The following is a 21,245-nucleotide window of genomic DNA, read 5'->3' as shown; positions in this document are numbered from 1 at the left end:
GCCAACCCATTTGAACAACAGAAGGACCTCTGTGAACACACTGTTCTTACTGATCCTATTGCTTAAAGGTCACTGGCAGTTGAAAAATTTTATGAGGTGCCTATAAGGTTTTTACAAATTATATGTGGAAAAAGGAGATAACATCAACACTACACAATGTGATGCTTTGTAGAAATCCGTGAAGCACTCCAAAAGTGGTGTCCTTTTGCAACCAGTAGATGGAAAGATTTTGTCCAGGCAGTTTCTTCCTTTAAATTTTTACTTCTACAATTATTTTTTACTCTTCCTTTCTGATTTAATCCAATACACTTCTCCTTGTTGTAAGCTGCAAGTCTGTGCAATCTCTCTAACTACTGTGAGGAGGCTTGCCCTTACCCAAATAAACAGAAGCCTGGAAGAGTTCAAAATTGCCATTAAATCTATGTTTATTTCTCATTAGTATGTAGGTGGTAATTCCTGAAATGTGAAGTATCATTTTTGTTGTTGTTGTCAAGAATTTGTAATATTACCACCAGTTACCTCCAGGTAGTTCTATAACTATGCTGTTGGGTTTTTTTTGTTTGTTTGTTTGTTTTTGTTTTGTTTTGTGTTGTGGTTTTTTTTTTTTTCATCTAGAATATGTCTCATATAGGACTTAATCTTATGCATTACTTCATTTTAAAATACATATTAGATAAAATGCAGGGTATGCTTCTGCACCATCACTTTCACACTGAACAGGCACTATGCCAAAACATTTCTGCCCAGTGCTGTTCTTTTATATTTTAAGCATCATAGCACAGTGTGTTGCACATGGATGTGTTCTAGAAGTCCAGGAAATTCAAGGGGCACAATTCCTCATCACAACTTGCAGGATAAAAAGAATAATAATAATAATAATAAAAAAGATTTGACTTTTCCATTTCTTTGCATTGCCGCTTTCTTTCCGTGTTTCTCATGTTCAGGTAAAATACTGCAACCTAGTGTATTACTGTTCTGGAAGTCAGCCTCAAATGCACTTTGGAAAGTAAGTTCTCAGCAGTACACTCTCTGTCTTGTTCTCTAGATTAACTCTCCTACTCCTTTGGGTGCTTGGAGAGCATGTGTCCTGAATAAACACAACAACACAAAATTAATCCCATTTCTAAAGCTTTACTCTGTTTTTACAATTTAATATTCTGACATGAAAAATGTACTGTCACCTGAACATGTGCTCTGTTTAAGCAAAATGCTGGTGTAAAGTGTCCTGTTGGGAGTGATAATAAGACTTGTAGCCTTTACTTCATCTGTTTCTTAACTTAGAGTTGTGGTTTTGCAGTGAAGTCAGTATAATTCATTTTTATGGGAAATCTAGAGAGGCTGTGTGAGTGTTGTAGTCAATGATCCTTATTAAGCAAGTAGATTAACTCAGAATAGAAGAAGAGTGTAAAATAATTGCAGAAGTAAAAATTTACAGAAAGGAACGTTTGATGTTGCATGCTCTCAATTTTTCTGCACAGAGCAAAAATGTCTTCAACTTTCAAAGATGTGCTTTAATTTAGGATTATTTCTGCACATTTTGCCATTCCAGTTAGGCAGTTTCTCATAACTGCTAACCTTTCAGCAGCTTCTAATCAGTCACAGATTACTGGAAAATGAATATTTTTGAAAATTACGTTATGTAGAGATAATTGTGCTGATAACTGTATAGCAATACCTGTAAGCGGGGACATAGACACATTTAAAAATCTCTATCACAGCTCTTTGAGGTTTTATTCTCTCACATTTCTTCATATGTAGATAGTGATTACCCACCCTTCTTTTGAATGTGCACTGGTTCAGATCAGTACAAAGTCAAGCTGGGAAGAATATGATTTATTTGAAATAGCCTTCATTATCTATAACATTTATAGCAAAATTTTTGCACATAAATGAAAACTCATGTGGTGTCTTTCTGATACATCTGTTAAGAGCAGTGTTGAAAAGTATTTCTCCCAGCATCATTTCACAGCTTGTGTTTTCTGGGAAATACAGCTTATTAGCAAACAACATCAACCTGTTGATCACCTATGCATTGCCAGTTTTACTCCAATTCTTTATTTGTGTTTCTGTGTGATATGAAACCCACTTATCTGTCTTCTTCTTTGTGGAGAACTGAACAAATACATTTCATTTCATCACTCCTTATAAATAGCTTCTGATGTAAGGCACAATTTGGTAGCTTGCTTTATTGTTATTCTTGTATTACTGCTTACTACAATGGCTGTTCTGTTCATATTAATCATCACAGGCACAAATAATACTGGTAGCATTTCTAAAGACTAATTGAAGCATGCTCATTCAGTTAGAAGTTCATGAAACTTTTATCAAATGTTGTGGCAGTATTGACATCCTTAACAAATTCTACCCATTCTAAATTTCCTTTTTGTTTCTAAGTTCATATTTCTTCCTCCCCATCAAAACACAAAGGTATTCTCTTTTGAAGTGGCTATGATTACAAATGTACGTTGTTGTGAATGGCAAAACCTTTAGGCATGTTCAGAGACATGGTTAGAAATGTGAGCACCAGGCATCTTGTTTTATTTGCAGTGACATGTAAACAGGAGGCAGGCAGCTAACGCTTCTGTTCGTATTTATTATTACACTTCTGTAGCACTTCTGCTGACGTCTGAAACTCCTGGTATTTGCTGTAGAACAGTTTCTGGGTACAGTAAGTGAATCACTTAAGACTGAGAAAACTGTAGAGCAGCCCTGTCAAGAATGACTTGGGGTTCCTGGTAGACAAAAAGCTGGATGTGAGTCAGCAGCGTCTTTGCAGTGTAGGGTAGGTAAGGGATTGTCCCATTCTGCTCTACTCTCACGATCCTTCATCTCAGGTACTGCAGACAAGGCTGGGGCTCCCAGGATGGGGAAAGCGTGGATATGTTGTAGCAGACCCAGAGGAGGGTCATGAAGATGATCAAAGGGCTGGAGCCCTCCTGTGATGAAAGGTTGAGAGAGTTAGTATTGTTTTGATTGGAGAAGGCTCCATGGCAATCTTCTGTCACTTGAAAGGAGCTAACAAACAGGAGGGTGAATGACTTTTTACACAGGTAGAATCTGATAGGAGAAGGGATACAGACTTAAACTGAAAGCAGGAATGTTTAGGCTAGATGTTAGGAAGAAATTCTGTACTCAGTGGGTGGTAAGGCATTGGAACAGTCTGTCCATAGAAGGTATGGATGCCCCATCCTTGATGATATCCAAGGCCAGACTTGCTGGGTTCCTGATCTAGTGGCTGAAAACCCCACCCATGGCAGGGGAATTAAAACTAGATAATCTCTGTGGTCCATTCCAATCGTAGCTATTCACTAATATCATGGGAGAACATTTCTTTGATGTTCATTATTCAAATGTTCTGCAGAAAACATTAAATACTAGGATTGCAGAATTCCTTGTGTTCTGCCCTTTCATCTCCCTCAGTCCAAATCTTTCTTTAACAGAAACACTGCAGTAAGTTGCTTAAGGCACTGCCTTGTCACTGCCGTCTTCCAGGTAGTTTCTTTCCGGCTGCAGACAAACAGTTGAAACTCCCTCCTCTGCTCTGGTCTGTCCTTTCTTTAAACCTTTTGTGATGGTGTTCTGCTGTACCAATTGCTGTTAAGCTGCTGGCCTACACAATCAGTAACGTTTCTCACTCAACATTCACTCTGCTTCCATCAGTGACATGGTTTCGACTCAAGAATCAAGATGGAAAAGGAAGCAGTATTTAATTAATTTTAATTAAATTTTTCTACCCGTCATTAAATGATTCACAACACTACCGATGGCTATTCTAAATTTCTTCACCCTTGCTCTCTTAGTCATTGCAGAACAATTCATCTGATCCCTTTAAGAGTGACTTATTCACTTAAGAACATTTTCCATACCCAGAATATGTCCATCATTCAGCTATTTCCACATCTTATCTCTGCTGCTCTTACTTTCTGGTGGCTTTTAATCAACATCTTCGTAAGTAAAGGACAGTATTTGCATTCTCCATAGTAAAAACACAGATTTTAAAGCTGAAGCAGATGCTTCATTAGGGTACATACATGAGAAGGTACAATGTCAATGAGAAATTAGAAAACTGAGCCTAGCCCCTCACTGGTAGATGGAAATATTTTCTTCAACCTGGAAAGAATATTTTCTTCAACTGGTCTCTTCCATGATATTGATGTGATTGGGGTCCCAGAAGAAAATGTAAATGACAGCAGCTGGTGTGTTTGTGGGAACAGGGAAGAAGAATGAATGGAGAGGCTCAAGCATTTTTAGCTCTAAAATTACGCTGAACTGCAAACAGAAAACTATAAAAGCTGTAATTTCTGCTAAGGAAAATGATGCATAATGCACAAGATCCTCTCACAAAAACACAGAGACCTCTATGCTCTGTTTCTACTTGCAAGTGTCCACCATATTTTCCAAATAAAGCTGGAAAGAGATTTTCAGGCAAGAGAAAAGTTGTCTCAAATCTGCTGCCCTCAAAGATGGTGGTAAAAATTCTACTTCTGACAGTAACAAGAAATCAGATTTCTCTGAGACTTGTGAAAATCTTACCTTTAACCTTTTGTACTTTTAAGATAATAATGTTTGTTGTTCCCCTATTTGAAGATAAAGGGGAAATAATGTTATTGCCTCTTTTCTTGCTATTATTCTTAGCATTAACTGTTGATTATTGGAGGGTTTTTTTAATATCATACTTTTACATATATTGTCAGAAGTCAGGTAACTATTGTAAAAAATGATGTGCAACTATCTGTCTTTTTTTTTTTTTTTTTTAAAAAAAAAAACACATCTTACAGCACTGTATTATGTTGTTATTATGAAGATCACCTGCTCCTCACATAACGTATTAATTTTGTGAATCAGCTGTTTACAGTTCAAACCAAGAGCATAATGACATTCCTAACTACTTGCAGTGCTGTTGTCCTAGTGCCTTGACATAGATGAACAGTGTTTAACTGCCAGCCATTGGAGATTTCTTTGTTTTAATTAAGAAAGGTGCTTTTTCTGTTGCTTCAATCAGAAAAAAAAATGCAACCTGGAAGATTCCTTATTGTGTTCCCCACTGCTTTTGTTTTGCGGTTTATTAAAGGAAACTTTGTGGTAGGTTAATAATATGGGGAAAAAAATAAGGTCTAGCATTAAAAGATATAGATGTTTCAGCCCTTTGCTCTATCAAACCTTAAGGCAATGTCATTTCAATGTCATGCTTCAGTAAAAGTCTTTTTCGCCCAGAAATGTCTTTCCAAACAAGAAAGACAAAAGCTTTTACTTTAAAAGTGAACAGCTAAGTGATTTGCTGTACATTTGCCATGAATAGTAACGAGTAGATTTGTAGTACGTTCCTCTTTTTAATTAGCACACTGCTTTAAATCGACTGCTGTTTTTGCTGTATGGATGAGCACTGTCTTATTAACATGTATCTAGAATTTGTGTCTTGAAGCAGTTCATAGAGCAAGCTAGAAAAACAATACTATAAAGTATTCTTGGGATTGGTACAAAATTCTTCTGTTTTATACCCTAATTTGTGGAAAGAATTGGCTGTTAGTGATGAAAGCAAACCCATCTGTAGGTATTATATTGCATAAGAATAACTCCAAAACAGATTTTTGTTGGGAAAAATATTGAATATATGTATGAAAATATAGTGTTTAACAAAATAAAAATAAAAAGTTCAGTGTTTAATACAATAAAATTAAATAATAATAATAAAGAAAATCACTAGGCTCAGTTCTGTTCTTACAAACCACTTCTGTATGCCTTAAGTTTAATGAAATATATAGTATGTATAGTTTTATTATTGAATAAGAAGGAAAAGAGAACTTTTAAAAATAATATATTTGATTAGCTTATCTGATCTAGTGTTTTAAAATCTTATCAGTATTCTCCCAACTGTTCCAAGAAAAACAGAATTTGAATATGGAGTACTTATATTATGTGTGAAGTTTCAAGCAATGAGAGAACAAAACATAACAAAGCAATACAAAGCAAAGCAGAACAAAATAAAATGAGATAAAACAAACAATGGGCGTTTCAAAAGGAAATCTGTTTTTCTTGATCACAGATGCACTTTTAATGGAAGCTTCCCGTGATTCAGAAAAAATATCCCCTCTGAGATAAGCAACAACAAACTTTTAAATAAACAAACCATTAAAAGGATGTCAATTACTTTAAAAGAATGGCTAAATTGATTGCAGATACCTTCTGCTACTGCAGAATTCACATAAATTCCACCTGAAGACTTTTACCCCAGATTTCATGGGATGTTCAAGGTTTCTTCCCAGTGCTTCTCTGCATTGGCCTTAAGGACAACTCAAGTCCCCTCTGAGGATTTTTGCCCCAGGAATTCCTTTGCTATGTCCTGTTGAGGGCAAGCACTGATGTGTGGCTACATACACCTTGCTGAAAATGAGAAAAGGGAAATACAAATCAGATTTGCTGGTTTAACTTTTCTGTAAAGCTTTTACACAAAAGGTACATAAAACGCCCCTGTTACTGCACAAGTAACATGGTGTCCTGAGTTATGACTGACATCGTTGTCTTTCTAAGGTTACAACAGTTGAGTCAAATCCTGTTTCTAATGGGATAAGGTGGGTTTTTCTAATGCTTCAAGAGTTTAAAAAACATTGAGGTTTAAGCTGTCAGCAGCAAATTTCCTTTGATCCAGGATAAATGTTATCCAAAGTAGATCATGCAGGTGGATAAGAGGTTACAAAAACTTCTGTACTTGGGGGTAAAAGGAAATATATATATATATACATATTCTATCTGGTTTAAAAATGAAATTTAGAAGTAATAAAAGAGGAAACATTCTGATGTTCATTGGACTTTTCAAATAAATGCCAGAGAAGGAAAGTGAACAGAGAGAGGACTGTGTGGTCAAATGGAAATGTAAATAAATATTTCACACAGATATGACCCTACTGTATGCTATGAATTCATATGGTTTGTCTGTGTAACTAAAGAAGAAAGCAGCCATAGTAAAGTTTACATCTGGCTTCTCCACAACAAAGTATGTCTGAATGCATAAGCACAACCAGCATAATGTGCCTGAATTTCTTCCAGAACTTGCTCTCCATAGCACTTCCCATACAGCTGTTATTGATAGTGCACCACAGTGATGTGACGTCTTCCTTCAAGGTCCTTTGTGGAATACATCTGCTCTGCAGTGGGGAAACAAAATATGAAGATTCTTAACTGATTCTTGAGGTGGGAAGGATTGAAACTGGGAAATAGTTCAACACAATTTGCATATTATGCAGATGAAAACCTAATGACAAAAGAGTGTATTGGCAAACACTGCCTTGTTATCTGGCAGTAGTGTGTATGGCGGCATGGGGTACCTATAAATAACCCCTTCTAACATTACTTTGCAATTAAAAATTATGAAATCAGAGAAATGCAGTGAGACACGTGCAAATAAGGTGCACTTGCGATGAACCACGTAGACCCTTGTAATCCAAGCAGTTCAGTTCATTTTGGGACATAGGTTTCATGACTGCAAGTTATTAATTCTGAATGGTGGAAGAGGGAAAGTAGCCAAGTGGTTACTGAATCCTCATTTCTGGTTTAAGCGGCTGCGTCTTCATCCTTGCCTGGCAGTTCTGAGTGTTTTTTCAAGGAACATTGCTGAGAACAAAATTGAACACCATCAATATTAATGATCTGAACTAGGAAGATAGCTTTTAGTGTGCAAATTAATTACCCTAATCACAGGGTTTTTTGTATCCATTTTAATGAAATAACTATTTATTTCACTGAGTCCTGAGCTTTTCTTTTGCAAATAAGGCACATTTACATGATAAATACACAAAATGTAAATGGATGACTAAATTAAATTGAAGAGGAAAAAAGACCTTTTTAAATAAAATTTTCATAGACCTCAAGAATTGTCTACATAGTCAGTAATATCCAGGGGTTTATTGAAGATGCATTTAATCTCCTATTGCCAAAGCATAGACAGCTGAAGGTGTATTTCTTGTGGTTGCCCAGTAAGTACAAGAACATTATAGCTGGAAATAATAGTTCTATAAATTGCATCTTGCCTTCTCTGTGCCTTTTTATTCTGAAAACAATTTTATTTATTTATTTATCTATTTTGCCTAAAGGAATGTAAGACAAGGAGAGCCACTTTAAAATGGTTTCTGAATGCACACATAGTCTCCTGATTTCATCATTACATGCACGTTAGTTTCATGCTGTTGTTTTCTAATAATGACAAGAAAGGAGAAAATGCTTGGTTCAGAGGAATTTTAAATGTATCTTTTAGATGCTATGTGTTTTGAAAACTTTATTTATTGTGGTGAAGCTTTGAAGGGCTCCAAATTCAACAGAGACAAGATTGGAAACACATTCCAGCTCGTTTTTTTGATAACAGTCCTGAAGAACAGAGCATCTTTCCCTACTTGATTTTTTTTTTTTTTCCCCTCACAGTCAAACCACCAGAGACATCTCTAACTTCCTTTGATTTGAGATGATCAATGGCAGCTGCGGCAGGCAGGCAGGGTGCCCCAGGCACAATGCAAACAAGTCTCTCTCCCTGCTCACTAGGATTTACATTTCAATTGCTGCCACATTTTTAAAGATAATTATAACCTATTTATTTTAATATTTTTTTTTGTGGCCGCTCTGATATTTTAGGAACATAAATATTAATTTAGTGCGTCAAGGAGAACATTCTTTCTTCACTGCAATAGCTCAAACAAAAATCTGCCCAAAACACAAAAACCATCAAACCTAGTGTCTCCAATCTCTGAGCAGCAGTCATAGGAAGGGGGGGGGAGGGGCTTCTGCTGGATTTAATTTTGCCTGGCCATGTACTGTTTTAGAGATTATCTGAGAGTAACCTTTCCTTTCAACTTTAGACCAATCTGTCCTGCTGCAGGAGCGGAATGGCTTCATGAGCTGACATCTGTGACTTACGTGCCTCCAAACAGCATCTTTATGATGGTGAAAAATATCAAATAGGTAAAACTGATTTTCTTGGAAAGAGAAAGGGAAAATTGCTGTTGCTGGTACTGAGAATTTCTGAGGAGTTTTCTGTTTCATTACTGCATACATTTTCTTATACTTAATATCAGTCCAGCCATTTATATCCTTTGCGTTCTGGCTTTCACATCAGGAAAAAACATTACAATGTACAAGCAAATTTTACTGTACCTACCACATCACATATGGCATCATAATATATTTTTGCAACCTGTTCTACAGATGTTTAGTGTGCAGCCTGTTCTTATTTATTAAGCCCTTGATTTTCTTTTTCTTTTCTTTTTATCTTTTTTCTTCTTGCATGTTTACTCAGTTTCCTTTGCAACTACAACATATCAACTACCCCCCAGTAATAGATATCATTTGTTATTTCTACATTCAAGCCTATGGGTGGGGGGAATTGTGTGTTTTCTGCAAAAACTGACAAATAAGATAAATCAATGCACACTGCAAAGAAAATTGATACCAGTGCCCATCAAATGTTACATGGAGGTTGTCCATTTGCTCTTCTTGATAAAATGCAGAGTTAAAGTCATTGACTTGGAATCTTCTTATGGAGGAGGCTTTCATTTCCTACACACCAAAGCCGTAAGATTGGGCATTGCTTGAAGCTCACATGGGGAATAAAAATGCTCATGAAATATTCATGACTGACACGTATGCTTTAAGGGGAACTTAGTGTATTATGTATGACCCTTCTGTAATTTTAAGGACATGATATTCACTTAAATGGATGTTTATCACAGTTAAAGGTACACCTAATGAGACAAAGGTCATGTGCCTATAAACAAAGGGCTAACCCACAGTTTCTGGCCATGTCTGAAAAGCCTGTGCCTTCTCACTGCTGTAGCTTCAGAACCTGATCAGTACTTATTCAGCTTGAAAGAGTCTCTGTCCTCTGTAATTGGATGCCAAATACTACATTAAACTAAATGCAATTCTAATACTGTATGCATACATCTGGGAAATATCTAGACAGCATATTAAAATTCAAAGCAAACCTAATACAACTTTTTCATCTGATGTTATTTGAAGGAACCATAACTTGTTTTACATTATTATTATTTACATTTATGAGATTTATGTATTTTTATTAAAGAAAACACAACATTTTGAGTCCAAGTATCCTAGAGGGGATGGTTGTTTTCAGCTTAAGAAATATCTGTAGCTCAGCTTGTTTATTTCTATCAGTCTTCCTCCATGCAAAGCATGATTCAAGGAAAATGTATTGCTTCATTTCTTCCTTATCGGTAATATTTTTGTAAGACATATTTGACTGTCTTTACATGAACACATTCTGAAAGTTCAGAGAGAGACTTTGCACAGAACATTACACACAGCATCCTTCAGTAAAGCACAGATTCCGTGCAATAAACAAACCTCTTCATTACCTCTGCAGATCTTTACCGGATCCACTTTCAGTCAATGGTGTCCACAGAGACCACTTAAATTTTCTTGCAGTGCTCATGAGAGTGACTCTCCAGCCCAGCAAAGCTTCTACATCAAAGAAGTGAAAGGCAATTTACCACAATTCAAATTGCTGATAAGCAAAACTGACAAATTACATGAAACTTAGAACTGAAACAGAACTGAAACTCAGTCTGGATATCACAACATTGAAGGAAGTAGGCTAAGTTCATCTTGGTCTAATGCTATTGATTTAATACTTCATCATCAACAGTACTGAAAGCAGCTGATAGGACTAAAAAAAAATAAATAAAAGAAATCACATTCACAGTGAATACCTGATCTTCCTTCAGGCCAAGAGAATATTAACCTGCACAGTACTGCTGCTGAACTTCAGTAGGCTTGAAGCCAGATAATCTTGAGTAGAAGAAAGAACTGCAGATATTTCAGTTGGCTCTCTTTGTATTATATCTGTGAGAAGAAGGTTTTAAAAAGAACAGATGACTTAGTCAGATGTCAGAAAGCTCAAAAGAATCAACCCTGTGCTCTCACCATGCTCTGAATTTATGAGGAAACACAGGGCTGGAAGTTTTGAGGTAGCCTTTTGTCCTCAGGATCCTGTTCAGACCTGGGCTTCTACTCATTCCCCTCAACATGTCATGCTGGCTAGTGTCCTTTCAGCATTTCTGGTGTGGTTTGTTGGTTTATTTTTCTGGGTTTTTGTTTTTTTTTGTTGTTGTTGTTTTTATGCTCTTGAAAAACTTGCACATAAGATGTACACGTGTGCATACAATATCTGTGAAACTCTGATGTCAAAATAGTTATCTTTTGCTTTCATGGTTCAGCAGTAAAGGAGTGACATTGCCAGCACATACAGGAGCAGATTCATTTTTTTTTCTGATGATAAAAAAAAATCAATTATTCAGTTGATCTTTGTTTAAAATAATAATAATAATTTAACAGTTCCACTGTAAATAGTTTCAAAATAGTTAAACAATGTATTGCAAAATTAAAAAATGCCACTCTGAAAAACTATATGAATAGTTCTTATTCTAATATTCTAACAAAAGTTATATAGGTCTTACACTCATGTACACAAGAAAAGAATCTGAGCTGCTTTTGGCATTGCTTTCTTTTTCTGCAGAGTTGAGATAGAAATGTTGGGCTTTGAATGCAACCCACTTGCAGTGGGATAATGTGAAGACTGCAAAAGGCACACTGCGACTTGGAAAAAAGGGAAAAGAAAAAAAAAAGGAAAAAAAAAAAGTTCCAGAACTGTACAAAGCACAAACTACTTGTCATTTCCATTTCTTAATTATTTCCCTGTGTGTGTAACATGTGCCCTAATATTGGCAGTACCTTCATCTTGATTAACTGCTGACAGAGGCTACTAGATGCTAAAATTTCTGATGTTCCATTTCTGATAAAGAGAACAGCAAAAGGATGGAAAACTGGCAAGGAGTACTGGATAGAGCTGCTCATGGGTGTTATAACACTGCATGTTCCTGTAATGTATCAATCAAAATGAGAGTGTTTGGCTAGTCTTTAACAAAGCCCTGCACAGAAGGTCACAGGTTTTGGTTGATTAGCTCATTGGCTATAACCAGCCCAAGACAGCTGCACGTAATATAGCAGTTAATACAGCATAAAGAGCTCCACTGGGCACTGACAGTTCAGTGGTGCTGCCTAAATTTCACAAGTATGTCCTCATGTTGCCTTTTAGCCCGAGTAATCCAAATATTCCCAGCAGGGAAGGAAGAGTTTGCTGGAGCTTTTGGAAAACCAAATGTGGTTAAAACTGCTGATTCACTTCCTTTGCATCTGAAACCAAAAGATAGGGAGAGTTATAGCCCATAACACATGGTTAGGTGACTAAATCACTCTCTCTTCAAAGATAAAGGTGTATATTGCAAACCATGTTTTGATGTTGCAAAAGTGCTCTGACATCTTAGATGCATACACCTCTACTGAGCCTATGATTTTATGTACATTAGATTTAGTAATTAGATTAATTAGTAGGCAAAATTGAACTCATGCACTTAAATTTTTTTATTTTTTTTTTTGTCCTTAAAACGAAAGCAAATTTTCCCAGCAGACTCAGAAATGAAGATAAATACTTATTTGTTTTCTTGATTTTTTTTTTTTTGTTTACAAAGCCTCTCATAAGAAAAGACTTTATCTTTTGCCTTGATATCTAAATGGAAGCTGTAAGAAGTCTGTCATTCACAAACAAACGTCTTTGCTAGGCTCCATCCATAAGGAACACAGCTACATCAATGCACAGCTGCCTGCCAGTTGCAATGATTCCTTTTCAACTGACTGAACTCCCTGCACGTTTCTTTTACTCTGTGAACCACAAGAAAACCAGAGGAAATATAGGAGAAGAAAAGAAAAAAGAAAAAAAGTGCTCAGCATGATTCTGAAATATTTTATCAAACAATTTTGCCTGAACACTGTGTGCAAAGAAAGATAGTAGCCTTGTGCACGTTTTGTACACCCCTAAACAGATACATAGCATTTGTGTATCATAATGCTGAGAGAGTAAGTTCTGTGCAGGTACTGTCTCACTGTGATAAATGGAGGGGTATTCCTGAGATCTCCATCACTGACTCTGGCTTTTATCCCAGATCAGTTAAGAAGCAAGCCTTTTTCACTAGTTTGTTTGTTTTGTTTTTGTTTGTTTTGCTGGCAGTGATAGTGGCTTTTTGGTTTTGATTTTTTTCTTTTTTTCAGTTGGTTGGTTGGTTTTGTCCTTGTAACAAATCTAGATATTCCCTTGCCTCTGTTCTATAGTAGTGGTGAAAAATTCATGAGATAGAACTCACTGCCATACAGTTCTAGGATGTAGTTTTTCATGCGGCTATTTGCTCTGTTAAAATTGCAGATATATTTCCTGTCCCATAGTCCTCATTAAGTGATTAAAATTACCTTGTAATGCTTTTGTCCTAGGAACAGTTGCATAAGAGGACCAAATAACCCCAATCCTTATTTGACATTTCTATCCTTAGCTGTAAATCATTTTGAACAAAAGAGCCTTCTCTATCCTAAACCAAACAGAACTTAATGGTTCACCTTCAAATACTGGGAACAGAAATGTAAGGGATAGTCCAGACTTATAGGCATAGTAAATCATTATCTGCCTGGGAGCCACAAGCATTATTAATCTCAACCAATGACACCACGGAGCAGCACCCCAACCTGCACCCAGTGCCCCAGCAGTGTCCCAGCACCTTTTAGGCACACGGACAAACTGTTGACTCAAATAGAGTTTAATGTTCAAAAAAACCTCAGATCCCATTCTTCAAGGCTGCACTCCACTCTTGTGACCCTCTGTCTGCAAATACATTAAGGGCTTCACTGTCTCAGCTGCAGAATTAGCTATTTGCTACTGTTAGACTGCACAGAGATTATGGCTGTCGAGTGTTCTAATCTGTCAAAATCTGTCTGTGAGTTTTAATTTAGCAGACATATTTGATAAGACCATTAAAATGATTCGTTGGGTGAAACGAAGTAACTTCATTTTTGTAACTTTTAAGACAAAATGCTATTCAATAAACAATCCACACTCTTTGCAGAGAATCTTCACAGTGAAAATATTCATGGCGATGAGTAAGAGGTGCACTTGTATTAGTATTATACTTTATTTCAAAATAGCTTTTTCTAAGCAAGTCTGATCGTTGTCAGTTACCCAATTATGACTCCCATAGTGAAGCGGTGTTAAGTACATGATGTAGATATGATCTAGGTATTTAATGCACCCCCATTCCCAGAGTCATTGAATGGCTTAGGCTGGAAATTACCTTAAAGATCATCTAAGTCCAACTCCTATGAGTTCCATCCAATGTGGTAACCATTTTTTTGTGAACATTAAGCACACTGGATCAGACTGGAGGGAGCTGTCTTGAACTGGACATGGAGTACTCTTTTCCTTTTACAGTGCTGTTTCCATCCTCACAACCATCTAGTTTTTGTACAAATATGCTTTGAAGGAGCATCATTCTTTGCAAATTTAGGCATGGCTTGAAGTACCATGTGCAGCAACAGAGCATGAAATTAAGTCTCATGCAACAGATGACAAAAAGTTTTTTGACCCAGGCAAAAGGAGTACTCAGTATTATCCTTGGTTACTGAAATAATAATTCTGACAGTGGGAAATTAGGTGTTGCTTTTTTAAAAAATTGTTTTCCATATCATGTTGAGTGCAGATTTATAAATTACCTGCTCTGCCTAGATTTGACAGTTACTTTTTTAACATTACCTCACACGATTCTCTACTTATCCTCCTTTTTAAAGACAAAACAAAACAAAAAACATTTATTGCACATTCACATATTGAGTTCCTAATTATGAACTGAACTTTAGTTACTACTTCTTTTCACTCATAGAGTTGGTTACTGCTTTAAATGCTCTTTTCTTCCATAATCAGAATTTCCCAAGCTCCCATTAGTCTTCCCTTAGTTTAATAATGATTTTATGTTTATACAAATCTATTTTCTTGCCTATCAGATCACATAATTCCATCACTACAACTATACTGAAAAAGGACTTTTGAAAGCTATCCTTAAACAAACAAGCTGGTACAGACTATTATTTTATTACCTGGAGCCGTAAGTGAAGGAGTAACAAAGTTAACAAGAATTATTCCTCTGGAATTAAATATCCCAAAAATATGATAGAAAGCAGAGAATTAAAAAGCCTGCCAATTGGAAGGAGTTCATTATTTCTACTGGGCTAGAGACAGACAAGAGTTTTTTTAATTGTCTTCCTGAAATATTGTTTGAAAACTTACCAAATAAGCATTAGAGTGTCCTAGGAAAGGATGAAAGTGATTGTAAATGTGCTTGGTGGAGGTAGGTGGAAAAAGGAAAAAGTCTTTTTCCTCACTGTATCTTCCCTACATGCACACACTTTGCTATCACACGACTATGTATATCTGTGTAATCTGATTATACTTGGAACCAGTTCCTTCCCAAGCAGTATCCCTGCACAAGGGCTACTAGCACAGCTTCAGCCACTTACACATCTCAGACCAACTCTCAGAGACTGCTCTCATAGGAGTTCTTTCTTGGGGAAAGGCTCCCAAGCAGACTCTATCAAAATCCTAAGACTTTATTGGGTGTATATTTTTCCCTTTTGTCCTGATTACTCTTCTGAAGGTAGACAACCACTATCTAAAGGTTGCCTACCTCGGCCTCAGCTCTGGTACACAGCATGTGAAACATCTGTGATATTCACCGGCACTGCAGCAATTCCTGCAGTGAATTATCTCACAGGGCTTGTGAAACAAAAGGAGTTTCTCCAAGCAAGCTTATCTGCATTAGCAGCATTTAATTTGAGATAGTTGTAGTGCAACAACAATTCATACTAAAAGAATAACAGTGGCTGAGCAGAACAAACTTCCCACTGTGAAGCAATTATAGTGCTGTTGAGTGGCTGATTGCTTATGTGTGGTCTCCTCAGCTCCCTGATGTGGTTTGCTTATAATCTTGCAATTTGATAAAATAGATTGGAATGAGTGCTGTCACATAGAACTGATAGCTATTCCACTATTAAAAAAGAGACAATTTAGCTACTAATATATTCATTTCTTCTCTGATTTGCTTATTCAAAACAAAAGATCTTAGTCTGTAGATAGAGTGTGACTGCACCTGTTCTGGTTTCAGGAATCCATGGCATGTGTGAGACCCCTTGATACTCTTAAATAACAATGCTGCCTTCCAGACAGAGGTCTGAGGAAGAATCAGATGGAAAGGTCTTACTTTGCTTACAGATCAAGCGGACAATGCTCTAAGAATATACAGTCGTTGAAGACAGCTTCCTACTGCCTAGGCATATGCTTTTCATTTGTTAAACCTAGTTCGGTTCTAGTATGGGGGCACTTTATCAGTGCTCAAATTTTAATTTTTAGATCTTCACAGGACCAAATAATTTACTGCCAATAGATTTATATTGAAATTAAGGGGCTTGATTATGTCATCATTTGTGTATGATTTCATGGGCAGTCAAGACTCCATTTCTTACATTGTGAGGGAAGAAAGATTTCAAATTTTCTTCTAAGATCATTTTCTTTTAAGATGGTTGAAACCATCTGACTGTCAATAAAAGGGATTTATATTTAGAATTCATAGAATATTTCCCATTTGCATGGACTCCTTTGGGACTATATTTTGTTGTGCTGGTAAAAGAATATTGATTATTAACCTAACTTTAAACAGAGAGGAAAAAGACACTAGAATATACTTCAAAATGTCATTTCTGCAGTGATATATGGTTAGGGCATTTTTAACAAGCTTAGACAGTAGAAGCAACTGAAGGTTGCAGGTGGGTTGTGATAATCCTAGATTCTTCATTTGGCTCAACTAAAGACTTTTGATGTAAAATTTGGGAAGACCTTTCTCTTTTTCTCCATGATCCAGTTCTAATGTGGATAAAGTTCACCATAACTGCTGGTAGTAGTTACCTGAGGTACAAACAGAAAGCACAGTCTGATTTTCTTTCTCACTGAGCTATGCTGATGACAAATACCATGAACATCCCTTGCTCTCTTTAGGCAGGTTAAGAGTTGAGAATGAGAAACTAACTGCCTAATAAAATGCCACTTCTAAAGCTAATTTGTAGCATATTAAAGCAAATGATTCTATTAATTTTAATTAATGAGTAATGATGTGTAATATGATAACAGTCCACTAAATATCAGTCCAGACCTTGGAACTGTAACTGGATGTGATTAAGAGTGTGAAAGCACCTTTCTTTGGCTTGTAAAGTCTTCATTATGAAAAATTTGTCACCATTGAAAGTGCAGATTGCTTCAGAGGGTATTCATAAAGGTGTTTTGCTTGTTTGTTAATCCAAACTGGTTAAAAAACATAACTGTATGGAGACAATGACTATTAATTATACTTTTAGTTTAAGCCTAGTGTCCAGTTTCAAATGCACATTTACATATTCCAGTTTTCTGAGAAACATGAATATAAGTACCTTCCATATAACCACATAATCAAAGTGAATCATAGAATCATTATCTTGTCTTCCTCAAATTTCTTTAGACTCTGTGGGAAAGTAAACTAAAAATGAAGTATTTTGCAGGCTGTGAAAAAGAAATAAAGAAAAAGAGAATAGAAATTAGGGAGGTAAATAAAAAAAACATCTAAATAAAATTACATAGAATGAGCATCCTTTTCCAGCTGAGGAAATCAAGCACTTGAATTTGTCCATCCAGTGCAACTTATTTCAATGTTTCTCTGTTACAGATATAGTGTATCAACTCGTTTATTGGGGTTTACATTATTGATGTGCATTTTCATTAAACTAAGACAGCTGAATGAAGATGTTCTGTAATATGACTGAACAGAAAACAAAATAAAAGTATCTGTGAATCTAAACTTGTGAAATTTATATTAAATACAGTTAGTTGCAGATACTTCTTTTATGTGAGTTTCACAGTATAAATCTGGAATCAGTTCTGCTCTTGTTAATCAGTTTTACTGTGATACAAACACTTCAACTTCTTGGAGTTACTCCTAATTCATAGCAAAGTAAGCAAGGAGAGATGATTGCATGAGTGTTTTTTTCCTATATCTGCAACTTGTCAAAAGATAACAGTTGAAGAATATTATTATCTCTGAGGGACTGAAGCAAATATTTGTAGATGTTAATATTTTGAGAGAAGATTAGATTTTACTTTTCCTAGAGGCATTTGTTTATAATGCTGACACATAATAATAAACCCCACAGTGCATGATAAAATGACAAATATGAGTTCTGACTTTCTGAATGTTTGTTTGCAAAATTAGCAATGAGGTGATGGATAAACCACTAGTGATAAGACATCTGGGATTAATCTTTTAAAAGGATCTAAGAGTGTTTCAGTTTAAATTGTTGCAAAACTTACAATTACTTTTACAATGAACAAGACTGGACCACACTACAGTGTTTCCATTTTTATGCAAGCATAGCTATACAAATTTCAGTGGATCCCAATGGGCTTAATTTCTGATCTTATGTAAGTTGCAAAACCTCAAGCTGTAGTGTTAATCTCTTCATACTGCATTGGTTGGGATCCAGTGACTGGCTCCAGAATAAGCAAATGGAACCAAGTTCAGTAAAATGATGCTGAATTCCAGCAATAAGGATAATGTTGTGACTGTGGATAAGGTAGTTTCATTTGTTATTAACTTGACTTATTTGCTCTGCTATTGTCATGGTTTAATAATGGGATGTAAAAAAGGATAGTGTGAATATGTCCCTTTCTTTGTTTAATATTCTGACTTAAACATTTTAATGTCACAGTTGCAGTAAGAATTTCAAACCACACATTTATATCTGAGTATTATAGGGTGGCTTGGTCTGGAAGGGACATTAAAAGCCCATCTAGTTCCACTTCCATGCCGTGGACTGGTTATCATTCACCAAGTCAGGCTGCTCAAGGCCTATCCAACCTGGCTTTGAATGCCTCCAGGGATGGAAAACATCCACAAGTTCTGTGGATAGTCAATAGTGGAGCCTTACTGTCATCGAATCATAGAATGGTGTAGGTTGGAAGGGACCTCAAGGATCAACAAGTTCCAACACACCTGTCACAGGCAGGGCTGTCAGCAGTTAGACCAAGTACTATATCAGATTGCATAGGTCCCCATCCTGTCTGGCCTTAAACACCTTCAGATATGGAGCATCTACATATACATCTACATGTATATGTAGAGCAACATGTTCCACCTACTCCTTCAGTCATATCTAGAGTTGGCTAGAGCACTCAACATGAGCAATTTATTGAGTTTGCTGAAGAGATTTCTTTTTTACTTTTATCTTTATTTTTTACTTTTATCTTTATTTTTTACTTTTATCTTTATTTTTGAGAAGGCTTCAATGACTCAGAAGCCAGAAAGCAATTTCTAAAAGTGGTCCAAGCATTTACAAATCTAATTCAGGACCTCATAATTCTTGTTTCTAACCTATCCTTTTCCCTATCCTACTTCTCACTTCAGAGTAGCGCTTGAAAGCAAATCTTACCTTTTATTTATTTGTCTACTTTTCATAATTTATTGATTATACGTGCTTTTATACTTATAAAAAGAAGAGTGGTGAACTGCTCATGTATAGTGTGCCTTGAGTGTCTCATTTGCTACACCTATGCTTAGTTACCCCATTTCTGTGCTATTGTTTTCAAAACCCTTTGAAAAGGTTGCAAGTTCCAGAAAAAGTCACTGTGGTTTACATCTCCCAGGAAGAGGACTAGGAGCATTTGACAAAGGTGGAGAAACATTAAAATTATTCAGGGAACTAAAATGAAACAGATTCAAGATATTCTCCTTGTGTCTTCCTGTTGGCTGGTTTCTTGAAACTTTTACAATACATGGGCTCCTTCAAGTTAGAGGGAGAGAAGAAGATGTAAGCCTGATATATTGGCTGCCTAGCAGACTTCACTTTAAATTTTCTTCTGTCATATTTCTGATGAGTAATCCTAAACACAGAATGGACGGGTTTTTTTCAGCATTTTCAGCATCTGTATGTGTGCTTGCCTGTTAAAGACAAAGTTCACAGGTAAATACTCCTTTTTCACTTATAATAGATATATAAATTTAAACTTTCTTCTCAAGGCCTCATGTATAAGAATTATAATAACTTGAAAAAGAAAATGTAAAATTAGCAAAAGATAACCTAAACATCCCAGATTCTAACAAGATTTTTCATCTCAGTACTATGCCAGCTCTATCATTTGTGTACTTCAGGATTTATCCATTTTTCTTTTCCCCTCATCATCTTTCATTACTACCACATTATCAACAACGTTTTGTAGCATTCTGTGTTCCCTTAACTTTCGAGCTCCACACAGACTTAGATTATATATTTTTATATCTATATCTATATCTACATTCATATTTTTACTCAGATCTTTTGAAACTATTGCCTTTTCTTCCTGTTTTCTTTTTCTGGCTCTGTTTTCTGTTCAGTCTTTCACAAAATTCATTTTGCACTCACTTAATTTCATTGAAAAACCATTGGCTGTGGTTAGGACAGAATACAGCTGCAAAATGCAGTCCTTCCAGAGCATTTCCTCCCTCCTTTTCTCAAATTTCTGCATCTCACCACATCTATTCTCCTTCTGCTCATATTTGTCTTTCTTCCAAAGTCCTCAATTATTTAACATTCATATCTGCTCCCTACTTCTTGAGACCACCCATCTTCTCAAAATGCTCACTCAGAAGAAAAAAGAAAAAAAAAAGCACAAAAACCAAAACAACAACCAAAGAAAATGAAAAACCTGATGGAAGCAGCACACTTGAACAAAGCAAAGCAGCCAATGCATTTTTAATCCCAGCATATTCTATCTATCAATCAACCTGTCTATCTGTCAATTTCTATCAAAACAAAGCAATAAAATTTTGTTTCAACTACTGCTACTGTGGTATTTGTGTTACAGGTGGAATGTGGAAAAGAGTAGCATATAACTTCATCAGGGTGTATTAGTTCCATAGCTTCAGCAGTGCTCGCTGTAGTTGACAGCTCTCAAGAAAGTGCAGTGCTGAAATATCAAGTTTTTGATTGTCATTAACTTTATAGTTCAGCAGTTGTGTTATTCTGCTGTACCAAGGAGTTTCTTTATCTTGTGCTGTGCTGTTGCCAAATTGCTTCCATTTGTAGCTTATTTGCATGAAGCAAAATCTTTTAAATATGTTTGACATATTTGTTATGTTTCACTGGAATAGACTCCTCAGGGAGGTGGCTGAATCACCATCCCTGGATGTGTTTAAGAGCCATTTGGATGTGGTACTCAGAGATATGATTATGTTAGATAATATGAGATATATATATATAATATATATATATAATATAGAGATATGTTAGAGTTAGGGTACTATAGTTAGGCCAGG

Source organism: Coturnix japonica, chromosome Z, assembly GCF_001577835.2.
Source record: "Coturnix japonica isolate 7356 chromosome Z, Coturnix japonica 2.1, whole genome shotgun sequence".
NCBI classification, from domain to species: domain Eukaryota; kingdom Metazoa; phylum Chordata; class Aves; order Galliformes; family Phasianidae; genus Coturnix; species Coturnix japonica.
The sequence above is the reverse complement of the archived record's forward strand: the minus strand, read 5'-3'. Positions refer to the sequence as shown.